Below are 19800 nucleotides of genomic sequence, written 5' to 3'. Positions count from 1 at the left end.
CGGTTATGAGTGCCAGCGCGTGTGGTGCGGATTGCTCCAGTGCAATGCATCGGTGTTGCTAATGGCACGAGAGATCTGCGTGTGTTGCGTCGCAGGGCACCCTAAATCTTGGACGCCATGGCTGATTGCACTTAGTGCCCACAGCTGTCATCAGATGGCGCCCACAAAAAAAGGTGTAGAAAGATACGCATATTCGTCCTGAGCAAAACAAAAAAAGTCAGTTTTGCCACAAAGGTGGAGCATTGACGGCGATAGCAGAGACAACTACATAAGGCAAGGTTCGCAGTTTTATCGGTGTCAGGCACGCTCAGGCAAAACATGAACAGATCTCGCTCGATGACCCAGAACAATGCGTCACAGCGCGAGCGAACACTTTGCACCCTGAAACATGAGATTAAGCGACCGCAAACACTAAAAGCGCGGGAACACGATGTGCATCACGGCACCATCTGCATCGGCTTGGCCTTTGCACTTGCTACAGATTACCTCCATGATATGGAGCGTGGTCCACGTATAGACGCACACGCTATGGGGAGGGGAGAGGACAATTATATATCAGCGATGCTACAGCACGCTTACAATTTCATGTTTGCTCTATGGTTCTATTCATAGCATTGGGATATACCGTGCGCTTTGTTGAGAAGGATTTTTCAATATTAAAAATTTGTACTGCATACAATGCGCTTGCTCACTTGAGTGTCGATAGTTGATGGAAGAGCCGCTGTTTTCAATCGTGGCTGCACCAAAACTCAGAACGCCAGCGCAATACCGGGGAGTATCGATTGTTCATGGAAGAGCCGGCATCGCCCATGCACTTGTTAATTCGACTCATCAAGTAATTCAGCCTACTTTATTGGCCTCATCAGGCTTAACAGACGTCAACTGCATAAACATGTTAAACCACTGTGTTCATTCTGTGCCCACTTGCACATGCATAACGCTCGAGGATAAGTTTTCTGGGTGTATAATACAACTCTGGGCACAAGTAGACACCCCTGAATATCTGCAACAAAAGAACATCAAAATAACATTTACTGCCATTCCTCACTTGCTTAATACTCAGACTCTCTCGCTGTCTTTCCAAGATACTAAAACGTCCAACACAGTTGATGGTGTCTTGCGTGCTCACCTGTGCTTGCGGGTGAGTTCATCAGCGAGGATGGCGATTCCATGTGCGCATCGTAGCACTTGGCGATATCCTGCCGTATGAGACGCGGACAAGCTTTCATGTCCGGGCTCATAAATTTCGGAACAGTCGGTGCTCGGCCACTGCAGGATGCAGTGTTCCAGGGGCCTTCGTCGGCATCGGACTCTTCCGATTCATCTTCTGTGGCCTGCTCGGGGTTTAGTTCCATGCGCCTGCAATGAGGTCACCGCAGTGTTGACCAGGGCACCACTTTAACGAGTGTGCACTGTAGTCAGATTACAAGAATTCACGATAATCTCTTCAGACAAACATCTCTGCTTTATCTGGTCTACTACCCTCCGACAAAAAATAACGCCTCACTGCACCTTGTACAGACAAAGGCAGTATCCATGGTGCTTTGTCATAATGACAATGCTCGGGTGCTATGTTGCTCATCGCTGGCAGTGAAGCATCATGACGACTTATGCTGCGTCAGACCGTTTCTCATCGCAAGTGATTTCAATTGCACTAGAGGAATGCGGCCACTTAAGTCGCAATTCTCTCTTGAAGCAAGTTGTTCGTTGGCAAGACAATTATGCATATCCCACGTGCTGTGTGAATTGATGTATCCGTAGTTGTCACAATCCAGCGAAACAAAATGTCGCATTACGACAGAAAACACGCTGCAGATTTCAGTGACGGACGAGTTCCTTAGCAACCATGGATAGACCTTGCAGAGAAAGTGGAACGTTTATTCAGCATTAAGAGGTACTAACATGATTTTTCAACAATTCATTTCTTGCATTTATTGCAAGTCCTAGACGTCTGAACTCTACAAAAAATAGTCGCATGCCTCAGAGTGCCGATAATATTTGAATGTATTAGCTTTTCTACAGCCAATTTCTGCTTTGTTTCCATAAGTATAAAGTGGGATCTCGGATATAAGATCTTCACTGGAACCGGAAAATAAAGCGCATCATCGGAAAATCGTGATATCCAACCAAATCGTATTATCAGGAAAATAAAAGGAAATGTATTATCCTGAAAAACATAATACGCAGAAAGCTATCAATGAGATTCCAACGTACTGTGTTGTGACGTCACGACGCGGTATCTGGTAGCAGGACATTGTTACGTTCTGACTCGCTAAGGCTCGCTTGGTAGCCTTGTATTCTGCTACTAATTGAGAGGGCTGATGTAGCAGCATAGCGGATGGCTGAGCGTGCTGGAGCGAGTGTCAGAACTTCACAACATCCTGTTCCCACGTGACCAATACTGTGTGGTGATGTCAGGATATAGTATCCTCCTGGGAAACGAAACAAAAATGGCTCTAGAGAAGCTATTAAATTATTCACGGTGCTCTGATGCTTGTCGCAATTTTTACGGCGAAGCTTTTTATGGCTAGGGTTCCGTGTATTTTTCGTGCGCGTAAGCAAAACCTCAGGTCCCGCGCGAACGCGCTTGTGCCACTGTTCGCGCGTTCGTCGTCGCCTTATTCCACAGCTTGGTTGTCGGCATCCCTCGGATATGAATTTTGAGTAGATTAGTTATCAATAGGCACTTTTCAGATGCGAAGCAGCTTGTCTGTCCCTCCCGCGGCATCCCACACCACCACAGCTCATGCGCGTCCCCTCCTCGTCACTCTCCTCTCCTACACTCCCCCCCTTTCGCTCCTCTAGGAATCCTCTACTGTATGGAGCAGCGCCCGCGTGCCACACCCCCACAGCGCATGCGCGTCCCCTCCCCCTCTCTGTGCTCTCCTACGCTCCCGCTTTCTCTCCTCTAGGAATCCGGAGCGGCGCGCACTACAGGTGGCGCGACAGCTGCATACTCCGCTGGGGGCGCCACGGTAGTTCCGCGGTACGAAAATGACGGTAATACCACGGAGCACACGGTAATACCACAAATGAGGCAGTGCAGGGTGACATGGGTTGGGCCTCTTTTGAAGTCACAGAAACGCAGAGCAAAATTAGTTTTGAAGAAACGCTCAGGAACATGGATGAAAATAAATGGACGGCTAAAGTGCACAATTATCTCTACATGAAAAGCGTGGACACAGAATGGAGGAAGAGGTCACGGAAGTTGGCAACCAAGTACAGGATAATCGAAACTGTAAATAGAAAACCAGGAGTCATCAGAAAGAAAGTGAGAGAAATAGAGACCGTAAATTAGATGCAAAGAATGGAAACAAAAAGGACAATGGAGATTTACAAGAATGAGAAGAAAGAAATTAGAAGGGAAAATCTGTACGATAACACAAAGGGCAGTGCCTTGTTATTTGAGGCTCGAGTCGGTTGCCTAAGGACCAAAACATACCGGAGCAAACATTCGGAACTAGATCAGGCATGTGTATGCTGCAGTAAGATCCAGAGGCCACTCCGCACATCCTAATGGATTGCGACGGGATCCACCCCGCGAGACCGTAGGTAACGTGCAACTCCTAGAAGGGCTTGGGTTATAGTGGAACGAAACATCACAGATCAGCCGTAGAGTAAGCAATAGACGATTAGAGTACTGGTGGAAAAAAGCAGTAGGTAGCGGTACAAGGTAAGTTTTGAATAGAAAAAGGAATAATGAGAGGTATACAAACATGTTACATAAAGCACATGTACAGTATACCTGAATAAATCAAGCAGGCTAGGTGATTATTTGTCGCCGCCCCGTTTCAAAGGGGATGCCAATAATACATCATCATCATCATGGAGCGCGCGCGCCTCATTCTCCCTCCTGTGCAGCGCCGCGATGAGCGCACGGGCCGCTGTTGCGAAACCATCTCCCGCTCAAGCTAACCATCTCCCCGCTGCTTCGCATCCACACATGGTTCCCTTTAGCGGGAGATCGAGAAATTTTTAAATGCGAAGCATTTCTTGCCGGCGGCTCTGTCCGTCCCTCCCGCGGCGTCCCACACCCCCACAGCGCATGCGCGTCCCCTCCCCCTCTCTCTCTCTCCTCTCCTACGCTCCCCCTTTCTCTCCTCTAGGAATCCTGTACGGAGCGGCGCCCGCGTCCCACACCCTCACAGCTCATGCGCGTCCCCGCCCCCTATCTCTCCTCTCCTACGCGGGAGATGGAGTAATTTTTCAAGATCAGTAGACTTCCAGGTAGTGAATAAAGGATTATCAGAGATTGCCGTGGTGCGAGCCGCGTTGGCCATGTCTACGTTCGCACCAACCTTTCTTTGTTGCGTTCCAAGTGCTTGCGTATCTAGTTTCCTTTCCTTGCGCTCTGCCGTGGTGGTGGTATACTCGTATAAACAAACCAGAAAGAAAAGTTGCCGTTCTCAATTTTGAATTTGACTTCTCTTCTGCCGGCCGTAATGGAAGGCCGCGTAGAAGCAACGCGCCTATGAAGAGCGATGGCAAGAACAGACGCGAGAGTGCAATCGGCGCCGGCGGGCCGCAAACACCAAATGTCCACCGATCAAGACAATAAATGTGTTCGTACTGTGGTTCAAAATTCTGTGACTTGTCTGTGTTTGTGCTCAACAGCTTCGCTGGCCATCCACCTTCACAGAGTGGAATGGCTCATGATTTTTCTCTTGTTTGTTAGTTTGTTCTGTCTCAAAGTTGCTTTGCTTACCTATTTGGATGTGACCGTGCGAGTTCGCAGAAGAACGCCGGATTTTTTTAGGGTTTAGAACTCTAGGACCTTCATTTATTGCAAACAATAAAAAAGGAAACACAATTAGTCGAAAATACCAAGTCAGTACCCTTTAAGATCTCTTAAATCGCACTCGCTCAACATTGTAGAAATGTGCCCCGGCGTCACAATGCGATGAGAAACCCGCAGCCAATTTTGGCGACGAATTCGCCCGGTAACTTCTACTTTCATCGTCAGTCAGAAAATGCACGTGCTCAGTTTCTATCAGTAAATGGTTGCAATCTGATGCAGCTAACATGCCAAGTCTCTCAAAACGCTGGCTTGCGCGGAGGAAGTTCGTAAGTATGTTTTATTCCGCCTTTTTATTCCGATGCGCAACTTGTTGCAGCATGGACGCCGACGCGCGTCGAACTGGTGGGGCTTTAGTGGTTTGAGAAGCGTTTTGTTGTTTTACTATTGTGTAGTGTCTTACAATGGCAAAGGAAAACCGAAACGAAATCAAGCTGGCGGGCGCTGCCGCTGGTGCATAATCTGAGACTCAAATCGCACCGCCTGCCATAGGTGATGGGGCGCGTTTGGATTATCAACTACTAAAAGCGTGCAGTCCGTTTCTAACGGTCTACATCCACAAGCTGTAAAACAGATAGGTAATGATGCTTATCGAATAGGTTACCGGCGATAGCAGTGAATGTGGCATGCGACGACCTCGGAGGAGATTTGATGATACCAGAATAATAAACTAAGTGTGCTCCGCCATTTTGAAGCGAGACGGGCACCTATAGTGTTCTCGATCGTGCATGTCCTGTGCCTTTTCTTGAAACTCAAATTATAGGGTTTTACGTGCCAAAACCATGATCCGACTATAAGGCACGCCGTAGAGGAGAACTCCGGGATAACTTGGACCACCTGGGGTCTTTTAACGGGCGCCTAAATATCAGTATATGGATGACAAAGAAAAACGTACACCGAGCAAATAAAACTTTGAAAGCAAGGCGTGTTAGCTTCCAAACGTTTCTGCCGAAAAGTCTTGCTTTTAATATTTTATTTGGTCAGTGTAAATTTTTGTTTATCATGCTTCGTCCTGACATGATGGGCTTCCGGTGAACTCTCGATTACAAGTGTACCGGTGTTTTTGCATTTCGCGCCCATCGTAATGCGGCCGCCGTGGCTGGGATTTGACCCCGAAACCTCGTGCTTAGCAGCCCAACACCATAGCCACGCACCTTTTCTAGTTTACACGACACCTAGCGGCCGGTAAACGTATCATACGATTGCAGTTTGGCGATCTATTGAATGTTGGTGCTGAAATATCGTGTTCTCCGAGAACACGTGAACTGGAAAAAAATTAAGCTTAACACTATTGGGTCGTTTTTGTATGTTCTCTATCGTGAACGTTGGCGCCGGGAAATTGTACTTAATGCGATCGTATCAACGAGGTTCTAATGTATCAGCATGAGTGACTTGTGAGTCGATGCGAATATGCATCTGAATGAGTGGCAGTAAGTGGAAGCTCACGCAAGTATGAGGGTGAGTGGGTATAGGTATAGTGTGAATAGAAGTGGCTATGAACGTGAGAGTGCTGGTGATCATTTGTAGAGGCATCAGCTACTACTGATGACCGAGTGCATATGTGTCACGGAGCGGCATATTTTCGAATGGTTTGGACGCTGATTAACGACACGCCGAATTACGAGCGTCAAAAACGTGGGCTCCTGACTGTGCAGCGTATAATGCATTCGACATCGACACGCCGAATTACGGGCGTCAAAAGCGTCGTGGCCGCTCGAGCTGCCATCTCGATTCCAGACGCGACACGCCGATTACGGACCCCGAGGTGTGCGTGTACGGCCACGTGGTAGTGCCGGGCTCGACCTTGGCGCTTGACATTGGGAGAGGATAATCTGCGGTTCTTCGTCCATAGTGAAAGGGCGCGGCCAAGATTGTTGGGAGCTAAGAGAGCTGAATTCGGAGAACGCTACATAGCGGCAGTTTCCCTACCTAGGGAAAGGAGAGGCTATTGAAGCGCATGTTTTGGGCCCTGCTGAGTAGTCTAGAAGCTGAACCTATGCGCTGCTGAGAAGCCATTGGGGGGCTAGTGCCGTCCAGTATTCGCAATGCACACGGACTACAGGTGGCGCGCGAGGCGATCCATGATGGCGGACCGAGAAAGTATCAGAATAGGCGACAGCGCGTCCGTGTGGTATAGCACGTCGGGCTTTTTCTCATCTTTCTAGTCGCACGCCGAGTGTATTCTTATTTTTCAGAGTTTATTCTCATCGGCTGCGGAATGCCGCTGCATAACTAAAAGCGTGCATAATGAGAAGTGCGTGCGTGCTTGTTATTTTACGGCGAATGACGCCCGTAACCATACTGAAGGATGTATGCGACGCGAAGCGTATCTAAATCTAACGCCATGGCTGTAGTGCATATTTTCGGTTTAAGCCAGAAAAAGTACACCGATGCTGTTTTGAAATCAATCAAAAAAGGTCAGTGCAAGCAACATGCCACAGAGGTAGCGATCGGCGCGAAGCTCCAAACCTAGTCGCTCGAAAACCAGACACCAGCTGCCTAAACGACTCTACAAATAATTAACTGTTGTGGGAGCGTTTGGGTAGCCTTATTTACAAATATTCGGCTGTAGCGGTAGCGTTCGGACTGCGAACTTGTTAGCTTGTCTTTTCGTGCCGCATTGAATGTTCCTTTCACGTAAGCTACAATTACCACATCGTAAAAGCGTAATGTTTATGCCTTCGTGAACAATGTCAACGATTAGCATTCTGCTAACCGATGTTGCTCGAGAAGAAGTCTTCGGCGACGAAGTGTTCGCAACGAACTTGCTTGGGCGGAGTCACATGCTTGCCGATCCGGAGCTTCACTTCTTTTAAGATACGCGTCCAGCGGAAAAAATGAAGGCTTATCTCATCCTTAACCGCTCGGTTGGTGCACTGAGGCACGCAACACATTTTTTTTTCTTCCATGGCGTATTCAGAAGCTGTTAATAAAACAGAAACGCGCCCGCGCATAGAGAGCAACACGGTAACACTGTGCCATTGACTGTGCGGATACTCTTTGAAATATTTCTTTCGCTGGCCACTACGCGGCGCGACCGTCTGTGTGCATTGCGAATCGCCTGGGCCGCCTGGCCACGTCAGAACTCCAAAGAACTTGTTGACGTACGAGACGTCAAACCAGCGTCTGCAACGAAGCTCACAGTAGTTCACCTCAAGTTAGCTCAACCTGCTTGAGAGAAGACGTCAAATCTAGACTCCCGGGAAACCCAGCTCAGCAATTCGCACCCCCTCGACAAGATCGGACCGCCAGTATTCTTCGGGAAAGCTTTGTGCACCGACTTCCACGGTTTATGGACTTGCTGCTGCTGCCCGGCCATGCGTATGACACCATTTGTTTTCTTTTGAACTCTGATTTCTATTGAACTTTGCTATAGTGTTTAGTGTATTCTTGTATTTGATCCTCGCACTGTTTCATTTTTATATCTACTGTTCATTGCTCGTATTTATTTGTCTTCATCATTGTGTTAGATTAAGTTCAGGTGTGTTAGTCTGTCTTGTGTTTTTTATTATTGTATTTTATTAACTTGTGTATATTTATCAGCCGATAAATATCTAGTTTTTTTGTTTACTCCCGACTCTGACTCTTTTCACTGTGCGCGCTTCCGTACGGAACGACCAACCAGCTTGTCTACCCCGTCGATCGACTTCGCGCCGACGACAAATCGGGGACAGCTGTGACATAAACTGGCGTCCGCGAACAGGACGTTCCGTACAAAAAGCAGCGCGGTGAACGGAGAACGATGATCGTGGATATTGATCGAGTAGTGCTACTGACACATTCTTGTGCGGTGTAGAAAGCATGTGCATGCGAATTGTAAGCGCACTTTTTTAGTGGTGTAGCAGTAGCGACATTTTGGAGGAAATGGAGTTCGAAAAGTGGGCAGAACTAGGCAAACAGTTGGGCCTAAAGGGCGCTGATTTGGCGACATGGATTGTGCAACAGCAGAGACAGACAGTCCGGGAAGGGCTGGAGTTGGCCCGAGAGGCAAGGCAGAAAGAGCGAGAGGAAAGGGAGAAAGAGCGAGTGGCGGCGAAGGAAGCCGGAGAGCGCCAAATACGGTTGTTACAATTAATGATTCAGTTTAAGCAAACTGGCAGCCTGAGCAGGGCTAGCAGCGAGCACCTTGAAGTACACGAGGTGCAGCTTAAATGCAAGGCGCCCGTAGAAGTCGCGCACGGCAAGTGCGAAGAAGTCGCGCGCAGGGTTCTACCGATGGTAGAAAAAGAGGCTAATCTTTGTGAGTCTAAATGTACGTCCACAGGTGATGCCAGTTCCGTAGGCGGTGGCGTAGTTGTTGAGGAAGCCGTTGATGGGGACCGGATTGAGCGCGACGAGATACTGTGCCAATTGAATGCTAGAGAAGCAGCTAGGCCAGCTGTGGACGAGTTGGCATACGTCGCGAAGGTAGCTGCTGCAGTAGTAGTACGAAGTGACAAACTCGTTCAGCAAGAGCACCATTGGAGAGGGCAATCAATCGGAAAAGAGCGCTGAAGCACAATGTGGGCAGGACAGTGCAGTTGGGGACAGCGCCCAGGTAGGCGAGCTACGGTGGGCAAAAGAAAATAGCTGCATTGCACGAGTGTTTGGAGCTCTCCGTCAGTGAAGGTGGCATAGAGAGGGGTGATTCACCCGCTTATCATCCAGACTGTGCGGTTGAGGGGGAAATCGTGACCGAAGATATACGTGCTGGTCACCACGAGGTGCGAGAGGAAGGCTGGGAAATTAGCACCGCAAAGCGTGCTAGGAGAAAGAAGCGGTGTCGCAGAGTCCGTAAGACGGTAGAGAAGGCAACGCAGCCAAGTAAAACAAAGGGCGCTAAACCCGTGGGGTGCGCAAGTGAAGGATATCGAAAGGCGCGTTGGCCGATTGCAATGTTTCGTGTACGAGCGCGTCCGAGCAGCCGGGGGAGGAAGAGAGAAAAGGGCCGTTCGTCGCGGGGGCGGACAAAAGCAAGGGTGCCAGTATGTTCCCCCTCGTTCGGTTCCTTGAAAAGTGTGCACGGCATGGCACAGAAGAGAGAGCCGATACGGTGCCGCGAATTAGTGAGACGCGAAGTCGCTGTGCGATGCCTGACAGGCACGTATCCTGTTTATGAAGTGTCGGGGATGGGCAGCGAGGAGAATGGCAGCTGTACCTTTTGTATTCCCTCGTTGACCAGACGAGCTGTCAAACCGCGCCCGCCTCGAGTACGGCTTAAGGACGTCCATTAAATATTCGGAATGAAAAGAGGCAATGCAGGTTTTTGTAGAAACAGTTTGTTTGTTTCTTTATTTTTTCCGTGTTAGGTTAATCTTTTAGAGATCGTTTGGGTGAGCAAGTTAGAGCTTTGTTTAAATTCTTTTAGAAGCTACCTGATAATCTGATAAAGCTATTTGGCGCGCGTAGAACATTTGTGAAACTTTGTTTTTTTATGTGTTGTTTTTTCTTAGGGAGAGTAGACATTTTGGGAGGAGATACGCTGTATCAGTTCACTTTACGGAAGTGTTCGCGAAAATTTTTTTTTCTCTTGGAGAGTGGGTCGCTTTATTTGAAGGAGCCGTTGTGTGGCCTTTCCTTTTGGAAAGTGTGTGTACCGTGCCTTCAAAGCATGTCTTGAGCGAACACAAAGGGAAGCAAAGCGTTGGCGCGTGTCTCGCACGTGTATTTGGAAGACGAACGTATTTTGCGTTTAATTTGCGTTGGTGCGTGGAAGTGTTCTGTTCATTTGTTTTTTCGTAAAGTACACGATGCTATTGGATGTATAATGTTATGCATACATGGAACGGCCTTCTTTTTCTTGTTTTCGAAAATGCCACTCGTGTAAGTGAATATTATGTGATAATATTATGAAAGTGGGGGCTGTGTCACGGAGCGGATATTTTCGAATGGTTTGGACGCTGATTAACGACACGCCGAATTACGAGCGTCAAAAACGTGGGCTCCTGACGGTGCAGCGTATAATGCATTCGACATCGACACGCCGAATTACGGGCGTCAAAAGCGTCGTGGCCGCTCGAGCTGCCATCTCGATTCCAGACGCGACACGCCGATTACGGACCCCGAAGTGTGCGTGTACGGCCACGTGTAGTGCCGGGCTCGACCTTGGCCCTTGACATTGGGAGAGAGGATAATCTGCGGTTCTTCGTCCATAGTAATAGGTCGCGGCCAAGATTGTTGGGAGCTAAGAGAGCTGAATTCGGAGAACGCTACATAGGGCAGTTTCCCTACCTAGGGAAAGGAAAGAGGCTATTTAAGCGTTTTGGCCCTGCTGAGTAGTCTAGAAGCTGAACCTATGCGCTGCTGAGAAGCCATTGGGGGCTAGTGCCGTCCAGTATCGCCTGGGCCGCCTGGCCACGTCAGAACTCCGAGGAACTTGTTGACGTACGAGACGTCAAACCAGCGTCTGCAACGAAGCTCACGGTAGTTCACCTCAAGTTAGCTCAACCTGCTTGAGAGAAGACGTCAAATCTAGACTCCCGGGAAACCCAGCTCAGCAATTCGCATCCACCTCGACAAGATCGGACCGCCAGTTCTTCGGGAAAGCTTTGTGCACCGACTTCCACGGTTTATGGACTTGCTGCTGCTGCCCGGCCATGCGTATGACACCATTTGTTTTCTTTTGAACTCTGATTTCTATTGAACTTTGCTTTAGTGTTTAGTGTTTCTTGTGTATTTGATCCTCGCACTGTTTCATTTTTATATCTACTGTTCATTGCTCGTATTTATTTGTCTTCATCATTGTGTTAGATTAAGTTCAGGTGTGTTAGTCTGTCTTGTGTTTTTTATTATTGTATTTTATTGATTTGTGTATATTTATCAGCCGATAAATATCTAGTTTTTTAGTTTACTCCCGACTCTGACTCTTTTCACTGTATTCGCTTGAGTACGGAACGACCAACCGGCTTGTCTACCCCGTCGATCGACTTCGCGCCGACGACGAATCGGGGACAGCTGTGACAATATGACTATGAGTACATAGCCTGCAAAAATAACAGCGGGTGAGCATATATGCCGCTTGTTCTGCTTGACATGGCCTTCAATCCCCGAACACCAATTCATAGACCCTAATGCACTGAAATACTCAAAGCGGTAAACTCTTCGACTCACAATTTACTAATTAAGTTTAGGAAAAAAGCATGGCTAAAGAAAAACACGGAAGCCTGTTCTGTTCAAAATGCTTGGAAAGGGCCGTTTTCTTTTTACAATGGTACTAATTGCAGGTTGTTGGCATGATGATGATGATGATCTCTACTGGATAAGACCAGCTGATCTGTCAGACAATCTGAAACAGATGTCTTCGTGCAGCCCTTGTTTGCAATTCCTTAGTCCACAGAGGAAAAAATAAAATATTTTTTTCTCTTGAACAAACATTAGGCAAGTTGCACATGTTAAGTCTTGAACTTAACCAAATTTTTCATTTAGTTAAATAACTAGAATCTACTTTGTGTAGGTCTAATGTATGGCGTCAGCAGTTACGAAGTGGCACTGCTACCTTTCATTCAAGCCGTCTTTTACTGCTTCCTCTGCTATTTCAGAAAGACATTTTACCCACCTAGACCGATTCAGCAGTACTTCCCTTCTTGCGTGTTCAAAAATGTAACATTTCCGACTTGCTCTGTCGGCCGTATCGGTGAGAATTCGGAGAGGGCAAGAGGAGACATGTTCTGCGTCGCTCGTCGCCTCCTCAGGGCCACAGAACAGGGAAGGCTGAAGTTTTCAGGTTCAGGCGCGTTTGCTGCAAGTCAGATATATCATCCAAGTGACGTTTCTGTTTCATATCTAGAGATGTAAGCGCTGCGAAAAACTAAAGGATTGGGAAAAAAGCGTTTTTCGATTTTTTCTGCACAGAGACAGTGTAGAAAAAATCATTAAAATTTATACATGCAGCTGTACATGCTCCTCTGCAGCATACATTTCTAGAAGCAATGACAAGAAAACGGCAGCAGGGTTTTCAAGTGTCTTTATCATATGCTTTCAGTTTCATTTTGAAAACAGTGTAGCTTTCAAAGATGGTGGAATGCAGGACGCCATCCGAGTTTTGGTTCCAGACTCGTGTCTGGGACTTCGCAAAATATCTGAAACCACCAACCTGGTGGCAAGGCTTTTGCACTAATCAGCTGCTCACACCTAATAGCTTCAAGGCTGCTGCAGATAACTTTGCCATCTCCCAGTTGTGAACAAAACTGTCTGTGTTTGAAATGTTCATAACAAGTTTTGCACCAGACTCTCAAGTACACATGTTCGAAAGCTCGTCCACGTGCAATCAAATCTGAATATGGAAGCAATCCGTGGCCAATTTCAATTGGAGTGTGCCTAGCGAGAGTTACTGACACAGCGAACATTTTCTCAGTTATTAAATTAGCCATCTTTTGCAGAAGAGAACAAGGTGTTCATTCTATTGTCTTCACATTCTTTGCGTAATTATTGCATGTGTTTTTTATCTACTGTTCATTGCTCGTATTTATTTGTCTTCATCATTGTGTTAGATTAAGTTCAGGTGTGTTAGTCTGTCTTGTGTTTTTTTTATTATTGTATTTTATTAACTTGTCTATATTTATCAGCCGATAAATATATAGTTTTTTTGTTTACTCCCGACTCTAGTAAAATTATTTTTCATTGCAGGAATAATAAAGTAGAAACTATATTTAATGGAGTTTCATTTTTTCTCGAAATTTAAATTAAAGGGTCTTACATGCCATAACCACGATCTCATTATGAGGCACGCCGAAGTGGGGGCGGAATTTTAGGACCACGTGGGGTTCTTTAATGTCACCAAAATCTAAGTACACAGGTGTTTTCGCATTTCGCTCCCATCTAAATACGGCTGTTGTGGCTGGGATTCGATCCCGCGACCTTGTGCTTAGCAGCCCAACAGCATAACCAGTAAGCAACCACTGCAGGTTCTAAAATTTAAAAGTTTTCCGAAAGAATAGGTGGAAAAAGTTTGCTCCCACTCAAAATTTCCGGGAATTTTGAATCCTATTCGCAGCACCGAGCAGTACATGATTATCTTGGACGTTTAAAAGGTAGAGCGCAAAGAAAATGATGCGTCTGTTTTTGTAATTGGCAGGCAGTCCTATAAAAGCTATGCAAGTAGTTGCGGTCATAAAAGTCTCACTTTGTGCATTTTGCGGTACAGTTCTTTTTTATCTAGAACGCTTTCTACAGAGTTGTTTATATATGTACAATCGTACCTGCCAACCTATTTATTATTATTTATTTTATATTTATTTATTTATTTATTATTATTATCATACCCTCAAGCCCCAATGACCATTACAGAGGCGGTGGGTACGTGGTTTACAAACAATCGAAAAACATTCAAGCCTATAAGGTCAAGGATAAGATAACAGACAGTGACAGTCACAAATAAAAAACAAAGAAAAAAAAACTAAATTCGAGTCAATATAAAAAATGACCTGTTACAGCTTTCTTGAATGATGATGCATCGGCAAAGTTGGCGATAGAAGAGGGAAGGCGTTCCACTCGGAACAGGTTCTCGGCATAAACAATGCAGGCACATGACAGTGCGACACAAAGAGGACAGCTACCTTATTGCTGTGATCGATACGGGAGGATAAGTACTCTGGCTGCGCAATGAGTGCTGATTAAATGAACGGTGATGGAACACTTTGTGGAATAAACAAAGGTGCGAGATGTTGCGCCGAGTTTTAAGGCTAAGAAGATGAAGTGACGCTTTCATCTGTGAGACACTAACGGTTCGTGAATAGTTCAACACAATAAAACGGGCTGATCGATTCTGAAGGGATTTTATGAATGAATGAGAGTGCGGTGAGCCGGATCCCAATGTGCACACGCGTATTCGAGTTTTGGACGAACGAAAGTGTGGTAAAGCATTAATTTTATGCGCTGTGGAGCTTGGAAAAAATTGCGTCTCAAAACCGAGAGTGCTATTTGCATTACCCATGATGTAGTCAAGGTGAGTATGCCATGACAAGTCATCAAATATTTACACACAGAGATACTTGTTTGCAGACACACGCTTAAGTCCGATGCCGATAATTCTGTATTCTGAAGACATTGAGGCAATAGTGCTTCGCGAAAATGTCATGGACTTGGATTTACTAATGTAAGGACCATTAACCATTTATTGCATCATTCAGAAACCTTGTTTAGGTGAGATTGAAGGACAAGTGTATCATTAGAGTTATTTATTTCGGTATAGATAACGCAGTCGTCTGCAAATAGCTCTATAGTAGAGTTAATGTTATCTGGAAGATCATTTATATAGATCAGGAATAGTAGTAGACCTAAAACGGAAATTTGAGGGATGCTAGATTCAACAGAACAAGGAGGAATGCGTAATTGTTAGCAAACATTTAAAATTCATAAGAATCCCCCTGTACATAACAAGGAGCGGGGGGTGTGTATAGCAAGAGGGTTTGTAAATGTTTGCCTTGAGCACACATATTTCGTGGGCACATTCACACTTTATTTACGATGACTTACCTTCAGACAGGACACAAGTAGAAGCAAACTTGGAACTGCAGAGACTTGTAGGGTACACAAAGTATCACGGGGTGTTGCCGTGACTTTGCTCTTGGCGATTTGGCCAACTTAAGGAACTCATCTTGAACCTGTCTGAAGCATGTATACCCCTCTCACATATGGCCTCGTGCGCTAACACAAGAGGACGGAGGAAATACTCGCATGATCAGAATTTAGATTTTGTATGTTTTGTTTGCAAAGCTACCCTGCTCCATATTTCAACTTCGCATCTTTTCCAAGAACAGAATTTGTCATAAAACTGACGCAACATCAGTAAAATCGAAGAGCGAGCCGAAGTCCCTAAACCTTACGGAAAATTCGGAAGCGTTGGCAGGTATGATAGAACAACCTGTAGACTGAAGGGTATGTCAAATGATGCTATATTTGTGCATCGCTTTGTGTCCAGTGTGAGATGTACCATGCTTAGGGCAGTTTTTTTCCCACTTTCACTTTTTAAACGGAAGGAGTGCACCGTGACGGCCTGTCTCATAAATTTGGCACTTCACTCAGTTGGCAGCAAGAAGGTTCCCAGCTGAGACATGCTGTGTAATAACTGCATCACATTTCGCTACATAAACACACAGACTTCATGCCCATTGAATTGCATATGACGCAAGCCCATCAGCCATATTTACGTCCATTGCAGGAGAAAGGCCTCTCTAAACGATTTTCAATTACCCCGTCTTGCACCAGCTGACCAATGTTATGGCTGCAAATTTCCCAACTTTATTGCAGAACTTTTAATATCTGCCATCCACAAATGCACTTCCTTTCTCTTGGCATCCATTTCGTAACCATTTTAACCCATTTTGTAACCAGCCCAAGTATATTTCTTATTCCTAATGTCAGCTATAGAATATTGGCAAACCCGCATTCGCCCTTTAATCCACACCACTGTCTTATCTCTTCTCGTTCCACCTCGTTGCATGATTCGTAATTTTTCTTCTTTTCTTTTCAAGGGTACCAGTAAACTGCCGATAATGACCTGGCGATGCCTACCGTATGCACTGCAACCCATATTTATTTGTTGTGAATTTCCTTCTCATGATCATGATCCCCTGCAAGTAAAGACTCAGGTACACATACTCTAGCAGAGATTATAGAGGCCGACTGCCATCGGGAATGCTGGTTCATACGGTGAGAACTGATGGGTTGATTGGGGAATGGTGAATTCTGGGGCTTTCAGTGTAACGACCTCCAAAAAACGAACAATTGGCTGCGGTCCCCTGAAGTTCATTATATAAGATTTCAATGCGCTATAACTGCACACCTCCAACATCCTTCTTTAACTTCTAAGGAAGGCGGCAAGTTTCCCCAATGTGCCATAAGTAATAAACTACACATGTTTCGTTGCAAACATTACTTTATAAGAATAATCTGGTTAGACATCCCCAAAGATATGCCGGGCCAGTTACAGATGCTAAAGATAAATTCTCCACATTTAGGGCATTTTTCTCACTCAGTTCCATATTTGCACATAGGCGTCTTTTCTATTGTGTCCCAATTGGAATGCGGCCATAGGGGCCAGGAATCGAACTCTCGACATTGAGAGCTGCAGCAGCAAAACACCATCGCCACTGAGACGCCATGGATTGCTAACCAAGGCAGGGTGAGATGAGAGCTTTTATTTGACAAGTCAAGAAGGGAAAAATGTCAGTCTGCTTGGATACTCGCAGCCAAGTTGGGATACTCACTGTAATGTGCTGGCGAATCTGGCAAGGGGATCGCCAAAATTATTTTGGCATCATTTCTCGTGGTCACAGGTGGGGGTGTAAGCTCTGACGACGAGTCCACTGAATTCAGAAACAAAAGAAATAAAACTACTAGGGAGCAGCTCATCACTAGACTGAACAGCATTGGACAAAGGCTGCTCTGGTTGTCTTGCAATGTGGATTTGTCACCTTTAAATGTTTCATACTGGTGCACACTACTTCATGGTTTAGAATTGTATTCGAATCTCAAAAACGTAGAAAGTTGGGATAGTTTGAACGCTTACATACTAACATCAGAACTGAAAGCAATGGTAATATGAAGAGAACACCAGACATGGTAATTGTGAACCTGAAACTTTTATCACATTGTTCAGTTGTGAGATGCAGCTGCTGCTGATGTATTCTGATGTTAACGGCATCTTGCACATGCAGCTGTGTGTGTTGCGTTTGCGTTTTGCTCCTAACAAAATTGGTGTGTCAGTGTTTGAAGTTTTCGAGGAATGCAAACTTTTGAAGTGCATGTACAAAAAAGAAATGTATAATCAATTACCAGTTTGTTTCAGCAAGTCACGTTGCCATGAAATTGCTCACAGCAAAGTCAAGTCAAAGTCAAATCCATTTAGAGTCACTGACTTGGTTTGTGCACCTGCCTGATTATTTGAAGATCGCTCCAACAGCACCACAACCTTCTTTTTTGAACCAATGTATAACGACGACCAAAGTTTTAAATAGCTTAATTAGGGTGCCCTGTTCGACTTTTGTGCAGCTGTGAAGAAACCGCCATTCAGGTCGTCTCCCGTGCTCTCACTTTGCTCATGATATGGCTTCTCAACTACCTGAGAGCTGTATGACTGGTAAGACTTGACGGCAAAGGTAGGTATGGCAACGGGTGGCAAATCGACGCAGGAAATTAACGCCCATGACTGATCATGTCAGATTGTGCACACGAGCTAGGCTGAGGGATGCAAAAGCAGGAGCGTGCCTATAAAGTTCCGTTTGTGCACTTACTAGATGGAACAGGTTAAGCTTCGACGTAGACAGAAAGCATGAAAATGAAGTAGTGCAACGCAGCCTAAGCTACCAGATCACACAATAAAGATCACTTTGCAGCACAACATTAATGGTTGAACAAAAAAAGCTCTGGTGGACTCAACCCTCACAAAAATTGCAGGACGCTTAAGCTTCGCCTTTAGGACTAGAACGCGATAGCGTTATCGGGACCCGTTCGCATCGCATCGTTCGCATACGGCAAGTAGACTTCATTCACTGCAGCACTGAACGTGGTAAAGCCACCTTACAAAGTCCGTCCAAGCTTACACCGATCCGCTTAAAGTTGACTTCACTTTTAAACTGAAATGCATTGCTGGAAAGACATTTTTCCAGGTGCAATATACGTCGTCTTATATTAAATGTGAAGGACCTAGCACCTTTTTAATTATTTTAATATTTGTTTGCTATTGCCCCGACGCGCGCAGACCTGGTAGGAATGTTTGAGTTTCCTCGTAGCAGCATTAGGTTTTCTTACATTCAAAGTACAATCCGACGTCTACTGGTAAATAATCCGACGACGAGCCCGACGCCGAATGGTAAAGTCGTACTTCACGATTTTTCTGACGGATTTCACTGTGAGAAATTCCATTTTTCTTCACCAAATCTTTGCACCACGTGGAGAACCTGTGCGGTCGATGTTGTTGAATGATTTTCACCGCCACCCGCGATCACACGTCTGTTGCCGACGCCAGATTTTCTGCTGCTGGCCCTAAACGCTCTCACGTTAAAATTACAAAATAGACTGAGGCACAACAAAAGCCTGTACATGAACGAAAATAAAAAGAATGGTGAACTTGCGTGTTCACATGAAAATACTCAAACTGCACTAATAAGAATCGGTTCAAGAGAGAAATATTTTCCTGCTTTGCAAGCAAACAGCCTCTTTAGTTTTTATTTTTTGCAGATTTGTTAATATCTGGCATTTGTGTCAAGGTTTTATGTATGTCCGCAACGAGCATTCTAACCATTCACTTTGACATTATTCTGCACTAATTACTTTCAGCTTAAACTTTGCTTATAACATAATATATATAATATATATATATATATATATTCGCACAAGCCTTGTTATTTTCCAACTAAGCTAGCACTGATGGAGTCACGCCTGGTGATTTCAACGTTGCCGAAAATTGCATCCACCAGAGCAGGGATTCTCGAGCATATTGGTCCCACGGAAATCTGCTAAGCCCAAAGCAGGGCTCTCAGCAGAGGCGTGCGCGTCTACGTGTACGCTGAGACTCAGCCGCCCTTACAGTGATGCGCAGCCACAGCTGAGACGCGCGCCAAGAATCAAGGCCGTGCGAGCAAAGGGAGCGAGTGTGGGAAGGCGGCACTCGCGACGCCATCATTTTTCCTCTCGCACCCTCACACGCTTTCACTCGCACCTCACGCACACAGTGCACGGGGCGTGGTAGTATCTTATCGCATTTGGACTTTACACGGGATTTCGTCGGCCGCTCATGTCGCGCGGTGCGATTTGAAAGGTGCGTTCGCAAGGAAACGCTTGTAATTCAATCATCTGACCATCTGCATCCGCGGAAGTTTCCATTTATTCTCTTGGTATTCCTTTGCGGCGGCAGTGAAATTTCATTATAATAAAATCGCGTACAAACCACTTTGTTGTATTCAGGTTCTAAATAATTGTGTTCTATGGGCAAGAGGGTATGAAAAAATAAGTAGTTCGTTATATTGAAAATTTTGTTATATTGAAGTTCGCTATATCGAGGTGCAACTGTATTTCAGGCAGTACCC

The 19800-nt window shown here is 45.7% G+C and overlaps 1 protein-coding gene across 1 annotated transcript in view; it reads right to left on the bottom strand.

Moving 5' to 3' along the window:
- Positions 1-19800, bottom strand: part of LOC119454553 (uncharacterized) — a 490192-nt gene that overhangs the window by 449090 nt on the left and 21302 nt on the right. The window lies entirely within an intron of this gene.

This window comes from Dermacentor silvarum, chromosome 1, assembly GCF_013339745.2.
Source record: "Dermacentor silvarum isolate Dsil-2018 chromosome 1, BIME_Dsil_1.4, whole genome shotgun sequence".
Classification (NCBI taxonomy): Eukaryota; Metazoa; Arthropoda; class Arachnida; order Ixodida; family Ixodidae; genus Dermacentor; species Dermacentor silvarum.
This window is presented reverse-complemented; position numbering and strand designations above follow the sequence as displayed.